This window comes from Sorex fumeus, unplaced genomic scaffold (assembly GCF_029834395.1).
Source record: "Sorex fumeus unplaced genomic scaffold, SorFum_2.1 ptg000058l, whole genome shotgun sequence".
Lineage (NCBI taxonomy): Eukaryota > Metazoa > Chordata > Mammalia > Eulipotyphla > Soricidae > Sorex > Sorex fumeus.
Genome location: NW_026606115.1, coordinates 15,128,055 through 15,139,039, shown reverse-complemented (window position 1 = coordinate 15,139,039; position 10,985 = coordinate 15,128,055). Strand labels below are relative to the sequence as shown.

Here is a 10,985-nt window from a genome sequence, read left to right as displayed (position 1 = left end):
CTAGAATGCCCGGCTGGCCTCTAAGCTATGGAGTGATCCTCCTGGTACTGATCTCGGCTATTTTGGGGTATTAACCTCCTATTTTGTTACTTTATATCCCCCATATGAACAAATGCTATTTTTGGTAAAGTTTCAATAAAGATAAAATAATAGATTTATTGGGAATTCAATTCAACATAATTTTATTTAATTATCATTAAATTTCATTAAAATTTAAATTTAAATAAATTGTGAGTAAACTTAAGTAGCATATGTGCTTGATTAAATGATTTAATTATTGTGTAAATTTATTTACATTAATAAAAAATTTATAACTATATTTAATCTAATATATGAATTAAAGATTTTACTGGATTAAAATTATGTAAGGAATTCATTAAAATATTATATAAATTTATTAACTGTTAATCATACATTAAAAATTATGATTTACTAATAAAAAAAGACACAGAGTGGCAAGATGGATTAGAAAATTGAACGCAACATTCTGCTGCCTTCAATAAACACATCTCAATAGTCATAGCAAACACAGGTTCAAAGTCAAAGGCTGGAAAACAATCCTACAGGCAAACAACTCCCACAAAAATGCTGGGGTAGCCATCCTAGTATCAGGATGTTTGTATCAGCTTGTTCTCCCCCTCCAGCTCCTCCACCCCGGCCTGGGTCATGAGGTCGGCGATGTTCTTCTCCAGGTCGTCGATGCGATTGCTCATCTCATCAATCCTGCCGATGATCTGGTCCTACATGGTCTGGAACTTGTCCTGCATCTGCTGCAGGAGCGTCTGCACCACCGAGCTGAGGTCCTGCACGGTCTTGGGGTCCGTCTCGGCCATCTCCCCGGTGCCCAGATTGGCAGTGATGTCTCAGACCGTCACCCACACATTGATTTCAGACTGAAGAAGGTCAAAAGAGACAGTAAAGGCCATTTCTAATTGATCAAGGGATCTGTACAACAGGAAGAACTTACAATACTAAATGTATATGCACCTAATGAGGGACCAGCAAAGTACTTAAAACAACTTCTCATAGACTTGGAGAAAGACATCGATAGCAACACAATATTAGTGGGAGATTTGAACACCACTTTATCACCTCCAGATAGATCAACCAGACTCAAGCTTAGCAAGGACATACTTCATCTGAGGAAAAAGATGGAAGAAAGGGACTTACTAGATATATAGAGGACACTTCATCCTCAAAAAACTGAATACACATTCTTCTCAAGTGTGCATGGAACATTCTCAAAGATAAACCACATGCTGAGCCACAAAACATACGTCCATAAAATTAAGAAGATAGAGATTGTATCAACAATCTTCTCAGACCACAATGCACTGAAATTAGAAGTAAATCACACACACAAACAGAAAACTAAATCAAATACCTGGAAATTAAACAGCTCACTATTGGACAATGAGTGACTTAGAAAGGAAATCAAAGAGGAAATCAAAAGATTCCTGGAAATGAATGAAAATGAGGACACGAGTTACCAAAACTTATGGGACACAGCAAAAGCTCTGTTAAGAGGAAAGTTTATAGCTCTACAAGCATTCCTCAGGAAGGAAGAGCAAGCCCACATAAGTAACCTAACCTCACAATCAAAGAACGTGGAGAATGACAAACAAAAGGAGCCCAATCTGAACAGGAGGAAGGAAATAATAAAACTCAGAGTAGAGATTAATGAGATGGAAACCCAAAAAACAATCCGAAAGACCAATGAAATCAAGAACTGATTCTTCGAGAAAATAAACAAGATCGATAAGTCTTTAGCAAGACTCACAAAGAAAGGGAGAGAGAAAACCCTAATAAATCGAATCAGAAATGAAAAGGGGGCCATTACAACAGAAACTACAGAAATTCAAAGGATCCTCAGGGAGTACTTTGAGAAGCTTTATGCAATGGAACAAGAAAACCTCAAGGAAGTGGATAAATTCCTAGATTCCCCTAGATTCCTACAGCCTCCCAAGGCTGAACCAAGAAGACCTGGAATACCTTAACAGACCTATCACCATCAAGTTAATTGAAATGGCAATAAAAAGTCTCCCCAAGCACAAAGTCCTGGCCCAGATACATTCACTAGTGAATTCTTCCAAATCTTTAAAGAGGATTTACTCCCAATCCTCTTTAAGCTTTTCCATGAAATTGAAATATCAAAAACACTTCTGAACAGTTTCTATAAAGCAATGATCACCCTGATACCAAAAGCAGAGATACCATAAAGAAAGAGAATTATAGGCCGATATCCCTGATGAACACAGACGCAAAAATCCTCAACAAACTATTAGCAAATAGAATCCAACGTCTCATCAAAAAGATCATACACCATGATCAAGTAGAATTCATCCCAGCGATGCAAGGATGGTTTAACATTCGGAAATTGATCAACTTAATCATCATATCAACAAAAGAAAAGATAAAAACATATGATCATATCAATAGATGCAGAGAAAGCATTTGACAAGATCCAACACCCATTTATGATGAAAACTCTCAGCAAAATAAGCATCAAAGGAACTTTCCTCAATATAGTCAAAACCATCTACCCCAAGCCACCGGCAAGTATCATTCTCAATGGGAAAAAACTAAAAGCCTTCCCTCTAAGATTGGGCACAAGACAAGGTTGCTCACTTTCTCCATTCCTATTCAATATAGTACTGGAAGTCCTGGCCATTGCAGTTAGGCAAGAGAAAGGTATCAAGGGAAAACAGATAGGAAAGGAAGAGGTCAAACTATCACATTTGCCGACAGTATGATACTATGCTTAGCAAACCCTAAAGATTCTACAGAAAAGTTCCTAGAAACAATAGGTCAGTTTAGTAAATTGGCAGGCTACAAAATCAACACCCAAAGGTCCATGGCTTTCTTATATACAAATAACGAAAGAGAAGAAAGAGACATTTAAAAAACAGTCCTGTTCACAATAGTACCACAGAAAATCAGTATCTCAGAATCAGCTTAACCAAAAAAGGTGAAGGACCTATACAAGGAAAATTACAAAACATTACTTCAAGAAACAAAAGAGGACACTAGGAAATGGAGACACATCCCCTGCTCATGGATAGGGAGGATTAACATTATCAAAATGGCAATACTGCCCAAAGCACTATACAAATTAAGGATACCCATGACATTTTTCAAAGAAATAGACAAAACACTCCTGAAATTCATACGGAAAAAGAAACAATCTTTGAATAGCTAAAACAATCCTTGGAGAAAAGAAGATGGGTGGCATCACCCTTCCCAACTTCAAACTGTACTACAAAGCAGTAATTAAGACAGCATGGTACTGGGCTAGACACAGGCCTGCAGACCAATGGAACAGAATTGAATATTATTTCACAGACTCCCAAATATGTGACCACTTAATCTTTGACAAAGGAGCAAGAAATGTGAAGTGGAACAAGAAAAGCCTCTTCAACAAGTGGTGCTGGGAAAACTTGATAGCTACCTGCAAAAAATGAACTCTGACCTCTGTCTAATGCCAGGTACAAAAGTCCAATCAAAGTGGATTAAAGACCTCAATATCAGACATGAATCCATAAGGTACATAGAGGAAAATGTAGGCAGAACTCTCCACGACATTGAAGCTAACAACATTTTTAAGGATGAAACATCACTGACCATGCAAGTGGAAGCAAACATAAACAAATGGGACTACATCAAAGAAAGAAGCTTCTGCGCTTCAAAAGGAACAGTGACAAAAATACAGAAGGAGCCTATAGAATGGTAAAGAATATTTACCCAATACCCATCTGATAAGGGATTAATATCCAGGAAAAACAAGACACTAGTAGAATTGTTCAAGAAAAAACCTCCAACCCCAACAAAATATGGGGAGAAGAAATGAACAGAAGTTTCCTCAAAACAGAAATACAAATGGCCAAAAGGCACATGAAAAAATGCTCCACATCACTAGCCGTCAGGGAGATGCAAATCAAAACAACTATGAGATATCATCTCACACCACAGAGACTGGCACACATTCAAAAAACAAAAACAACCAGTGCTGGCATGGATGTGGGGGAAAAAAGGGACACTCTTTCACTATTGGTGGGAATGCACACTAGTCCAGCCTTTCTGGAAAACAATATGGACAGTTCTTCAAAAACTAGAATTTGAGCTTCCATATGGACCCTTCAATACCACTTCTGGGAATATATCCCAAGGATGCAAAAAAGCACAGTAGAACATTGCAGCACTGTTCACAATAGCCAAAATCTGGAAACAACCCAAGTGCCCTAGAACAGATGACTGGTTAAAGAAACTTTGGTGCATCTACACAATGAAATACCATGCAGCTGTCAGGAGAGATGAAGTCATGAACTTTGCTTATAAATGGATAGACATGGAGAGTATCATGCTGTGAAATGAGTCGGAAGGTGAGGGACAGACATAGAAGAACTGCACTCATTTGTGGAGTATAAAACAACATAACATGAAGCTGATGCCTAAGGATAGTAGATACACGGGACAGATAGTTTGCTCCATAACTGGAACCTTGCCTCTTGAGCAAAGGGGAGAAGACAACTGGAATAGAGAAGGGAACACTAAGAAAAAGATGGCTGGAGGAATCAGTCGGGATGGGAGATGTGTGCAGAAAGTAGATAAAGGACCAAACATGATAACCTCTCAGGGTCTGTATTACAAACCATAATGCCCAAAAGTAAAGAGAGATTATGGGTAATCATGTCTGCCATGGAGGCAAGGGGAGGTTTAGAAAGGCAGGGTATACCGGGGATATTGGTGGTGGGGAATGTGCACTGGTAGAGGGATGGGTGTTTGATCATTGTGTGATTGTAACCCAAACATGAAAGCTTGTAACTATCTCATGGTGATTCAATAAAATTTAAATATATATATATATATTGCTATCAACAGTATTGTAAATCATTGTAGCATGTAAATAAAAGTAGAAGCAAAAAGAAAGACCCAGGATTAAAAGGCAAAAGATAAGCACATGGCTTTCTCTTGGATTATATGCTAGAAAGCAATAAAAGATATTTTTTGCAAAAATGTCTTTATATGGAATTTAAAAATATCCAATTTCTTCATTTATATTTTTGTTGAGGGATATTGCATCATAACCTGTAACTTTCTGTTGTGTATAATTAAAAGTTAATATATATGTTCCATTTGTACTAATTTACTCACTCTCCCTCCTTTCCTTCTGGTTACCACTAATTGATCTTGTAACTCAAAAGTTTCTTCTTGTTTGATTTAGTTCATCTATCAGTTTTCTGTATATATCGCATATTAGTGAAATAATACAGTTTGTCTTTATCCACCTGTTTATTTCACAAAGCATAATACCCTCTAGTTTCACTCACATTGTAGCAAATGGGATAATTTCATCTTCTTTTTAAAATTAGCTTAATACTATTCCACTGTGTATATATGACACATCTCTATCCATCCATCTGATGAGCACTTAGTTGTTTCCAGTTCTTGGCCATTGCAAATAATGCTGCAATACACAGAGCACTGTTATGTAGCTTTAAATTGGTGTTCTTTTATTTTTCAGATAAATAACAAAAAATGAGATAACTAGATTGTCAGGAATTTTAATGTAGCCCATATAAAAAACATTCTTCACAGAAATAGAACAAAAATATGATATTTACTTGGAACTATAAATCATCTTGAATAGTAAAAACACTCCTGATAGAAGGGCTGCAGAGATAGTATGGAGTTAAGGCATTTGTTTTGAGCATGACTGATCCCAGTGTGATCCCATGCATCACGTACATATGGTACTTGCGGCCCAGCCAGGAGTGATTCATGAGCACAAAGCCTTGATCACAGTCAGGTGTGGCTCAAATACAAAACAAAAGCAAAACAAACAAGCAAACAAACAAACAAAAACCCTCCTGATAGAAAAGAACAAAACTGGAGCAATCACATTTCCCCAACTTCAAACAGCTCTGCAAAATGATAATAATTATAACAGCATGATATTGGAATAAAAGCAGACACATAAATAAAAATACTGAGAGCCTCGCAGCAAAGATACACACATACAATTAACTTACGAAAAAGAGGCCAGTAAGTCACAATGGAACAAGGAAAATGTATTTAATTAATGGTGTTAGGACAACTGGATAATCACATTCAAAAGGAGGAAAATAGACCACTAGACCAGAGTGTCCATAAAGCTCACGATAATTTAAGAAATTGGATGTAAGATCTGAGATGACCATATATAGATGAAAACACAGGTGATTCATTTCTTTCTCTCTTTTTTGGTAGCAGGCAGGGGTGAGCCACACCCACCACTGCTCAAGGGCTATTTCTGGATTTGTGCTAGTCTTAAAGCTGGTGGTGCTCAGGAGACCAAACATGGTGTAGGTATATGAACCTGGGTTGGTGGATGCAAGGAGTGCTTCATAACCTCAACACTTCTTGACATTAATCTTAGAATTATGCTTTGTGACTCGATTCCAATATGAAAGCAAACAAAATCAATGAGACTACATCAAACACAAAACCTTCTGCAGCAAGCAAAACCAAAGAAACTTTAATCAAAACTAAAAGACATTGGGGCTGGAGTGATAGCACAGAGGGTAGGGCGTTTGCCTTGCACGCGGCCAACCCGGGTTCGATTCCCAGCATCCCATATGGTTCCCCGAGCACCGCCAGGAGTAATTCCTTAGTGCAAGAGCCAAGAGTAACCCCTGTGCATCGCCGGGTGTGACCCAAAAAGCAAAAAGAAAAAGAAAAAAAAAACCTAAAAGACATCGCTGTCAAGTCATGCCACCGGATGCTGCGGCAGGCTGTTTCACTCAGGGAACCCCTGAGGGGGGTGGGTTAGAGCCTTCCCCTCCCCAAGGGACCAGCCCTGGCAGCCAAAAACCTCCAAAACCCAACCACGGCCACTCTCAAGGCCATTTCCCACACATTAAAGTTGAGCCTCACGTACACGTGAACATATTCCTGGACCACACGGCAACACTTGCAGCCACACGACAAATCATAAGAAGGTTTTCCATAACAGACAATACAAAATATATTATTTCCGTTGTGATTTTGGACAGTGATTGTGGCTTGGGATGGAAACATCCCAAATTTGGTGGTGGGAAGGTGTGATGGTGGTGGGACTGGTGTTTGAATATTAACTGTAATCAAATATTGTGAACCACCTCATAAAATAAAAAATAAATAAAAGACATCTCATTGAATGGCATTTTGCCCAACCTATATCTGATACAATGTTAATATTTAGAACATAAAAGAACTCATAACACTCAAAAACAGAAAAAGCAATCTGATTTAAATATAGGCAGAAGATGTAAACACACTTCTCCAAAGAAGACATACATATGACAAATCGACTCATGAAAGGTCTTCATAATCTTTAATTTTTATGAAAACATAAATCAAAATCACAAGTGAGGGCCTCTAGGCCTTTTGGGGTGATGATGTGAGGTAACTATATATACCAAGACAATCAATGTGAGCATTATTAGAAACACACTACCTTAACCATGATATATATTTAAAATCAAAGAAAGAAAAATCGAGATATTGTTTACATCTGTGAGAATGGCTATCAAACAAAAGACAAGAAACAGGTGTAAGAGAAAATGTGAAATAAAGGGAGCCCTTATACAGTGTTGGTTGAGATGGAAATTGGCTGATCTATTATAAAAAGAATTATAGAAAGTCCTGAAAAATAGCAATGTTCTATATTATGTAATACACATTAGTACCAATTTCTTTTGGCTATTCTCAGAATCCACAGTCAGTGTTTCAGGACACCACTGCTGGGACAGTCTACTTTATACTAAGGATGGTAACATAGAACAAGAAATAATTCTAACTAGTGATGACAACAGTCACACACACTGACAGTGATAACTGACCACACTGACTAGTGACAACAGTGACAACGGTTACACACACCAACCAGCCAGTGGTGACAGTTGATGAGATGCACCCGACACAATAAGTATAGTGATGATTGGTGATGCGCACACACATTGGTGATGCGAGTGATGGCAGTGCCAACCGCTGCATTGCACACCCAGCATAGCATGACTAGTGCCTCCCCGCCCCTTCTGTGTGTTTGTGCTCAGCCTTCGCCCTGTTCATGCCTGCTGCCCCCCTTTCTGATGGGAAGGATCTTTTTTGGGCCTTAATGACCCGATGGTTTGTACTGGATCAGGTTTATACTGGATCATTTGGAGTCTGCCTTCTATTTGCCTTTCTGATGGAAAGTGACTTGTTGGGGCCTTGCCTGGGAGGTTGTACTGCATCCTTTAAGTGAATAACTTCAGTCCTTGTGAGAAGCACCTTAACCTGTCTCAGGTTCACCTGGCAGTAAGGGAACGTGGCAGGCCACACCACTGAGTGCCCTGCAAGCCAATTCCTATATTTGAAACTCTGGTGTATTTTAGAATTGAGATTTGTGCTGTGTCAGTTTCATAAATAAATAAAATTTTGTGTTGCAACTTCAAAAAAAATTCTAGTTTGGGGGTAATAGATGTTGAGTATTCAGTGACATGGCAGATTTTACTATTGTTTACATTTTGTCAACCATAACTTATACATTCCCTTCCTGTCAAGTTCAAACGGAACTATATAAATTGCTTTGGCCAATGAAAAGTGAGTGGCAATGTCCATGACACTTCCAAGCAGATGCTTGCAAAGTCAAAGAATGGTATGTCTTTTTTTCCTATCACTATTACACTAATATCACATAGATACTACTCTGTGAACCAGTGTTCTAGAGTAAAGACACATGGAGTATAGTCATAACTCATAGCAAACAAATAACATGATAACATACAACAAGAAATTATTCTAGCTTGGGGAAATCATTTGTTATTGAACTATAGCATAGCCTACACCAACTACTGCAATTTTGTGAGTACACAGACATGATCATTGCCCTCATGGAACTTAAAAATCAATGGAGAAGATGGTAAGGAAGAAGAGAGTAAAGTGGATGAGGGAGTGAGGGAAATTATTTCAAGACATGATAAGTAGTGAAAGTGATTAACATTGTATGTGTATATGCACCTACTTTATTTAAAGGGTTTGGTGTTTTGTTTTTTATTGTTGTTTTTGTTTGTTTGTTTTGTTTGAGGTACTCAGGGATTACTTCTGGCTCTTCATTCAGGGATCACTTCTTGGAGTCTCAGGGGCTAATATGGGGATCAAACCCAGATTGGCTGCCCTGCCTGCAAAGTAAGAACCGTACCCACTATACTATTGCTTTATCACTAGAGTTTGATATTTGGGCTGGAGTGATAGTACAGGGGGTAGGGTGTTTGCCTTGAATGTGGCCGATCCAGGTTCGATTCCTCCGTCCCTCTCGGAGAGCCCGGCAAGCTACCGAGAGTATCCTGCCCACACCGCAGAGCCTGGGAAGTTCCCCGTGGCATATTCAATATGCCAAAAACAGTAACAAGTCTCACAATGGAGACGTTATTGCTGCCTGCTCGAGCAAATCGATGAACAGTGGGAGGACAGTGCTACAATGCTACAGTGCTACTGATTTTTACCTCAGAGAGCAATAACAACAACAAAAATCACAGCTTTTTCTTTTGTCCTTCATCTTCCCTTCCCATTTCTTCTTATTTCACCTTCCTCCTTCCTGTCCACAATGCTTTCGCTATACTTGATCTTACCTTTCTATTCCCCATATTTGTGTATGTTATGTCCGTGTTATAAATGTTCATGTGCATTTGCACACATGTACACATAAAGACATACACAGGCAGTGCTTTTGAGACTGAATTAGATCATCATAACCCTGAGATCCCTGCTTATCCTACCAGAATTGCTGCTGCGCGCTACTTTAATTACAGCCATTATTCACAACACCTCGCACATTTCTGTCTTGTTGACAGTATTTGGGAAGCAGCAGCTGCTCTCTTACTTTCACATTGATTGCTACTGTTTTGCCTTGCAAAAGAATATTAAATATCGCAGTTTTACACAAATCTTCTTCAAGACAGCTTCTGTTTCAGCCACCCAGAGTCTTTGTCTCTCTCAATCAATTGAGCCCGCAGAGCACTTTTAGATTGGCTTCTCTGCTTGAACCATTTCAAATTGTCTGGCAGTGATGTGATCCAGCCCCCATTCGATTCCCCTGATATCTCTGCTGCTTCGTTTGCTGCAATTCTTTCTAGTTTCTTTCAGTTTATTTCAATATGACCTCCCAACTAACTTTCTATGCATAATTTTCATAAAGTTTTCAAGGACCCTGAGAAAATATCAGCCTTCGAAACTACTTCATTGTTATTGAAATAACCTTATTAGAAGTGCATTTCTTCACCTTTAAGGATTCTAGACAGTGGTTTATACACTTAAAGCTCAAGGACCTGTTGAATCTGATAGCATAGAGTCACTATGAAAAAAATAGTTTGGAGGTTCTTAAAAATTAAGTCTAGAACTGCCTTAGGATACAGCAATTTTACTTCCTAATATTTACCCAAAGCAAACAAAAACAGTAAATTGAAAAGAAATATTTGTACTCCTATGTTTGTTGTGTTATTATTTACAACAGCCAAAACTTGGAAAAAATGTAAGTACTTCAATAGATGAATAGATGGATGAAGATGGATGAATGGACAAAGAAGATAGAAGATGGAAAGCTACTCATGGGTGAAAAAGGACACAATCTTGACATTTGCAACAACATAATGGACCTGGATGTACTGGGCTAAGTGAAATAATTCAGAAAGTGAAATACATATACTTTAGGATCTCATACACAGACACAAAACATACAAGACCTGAGGAGATAATACAGGAGTTATGGTACAATCAAATCTGATCTCTGGCACCACATGTTCCCCCTGGTCCATCAAATACTAGGTGCAGCTCTTAGGGTCCCTCACCACCAGATGTGACTGTAGTTTTTCCTGGTAACGTAGAGCCCAGCAGCATCACATTCTTTGGTCTTAGCATTAGACCATGTTGCCCCGTTTGCCGGGAATCACCACGAGTGAGCCTGGACTCCCAAACACTACTTGGGGGAA

The 10,985-nt window shown here is 38.6% G+C and overlaps 1 pseudogene; it reads right to left on the bottom strand.

Annotated features, from left to right (window-relative positions):
• Positions 1 to 608: 608 nt before the first annotated feature.
• On the bottom strand, positions 609 to 875 carry LOC130034124 (heat shock factor-binding protein 1-like; annotated as a pseudogene).
• Positions 876 to 10,985: the final 10,110 nt, after the last annotated feature.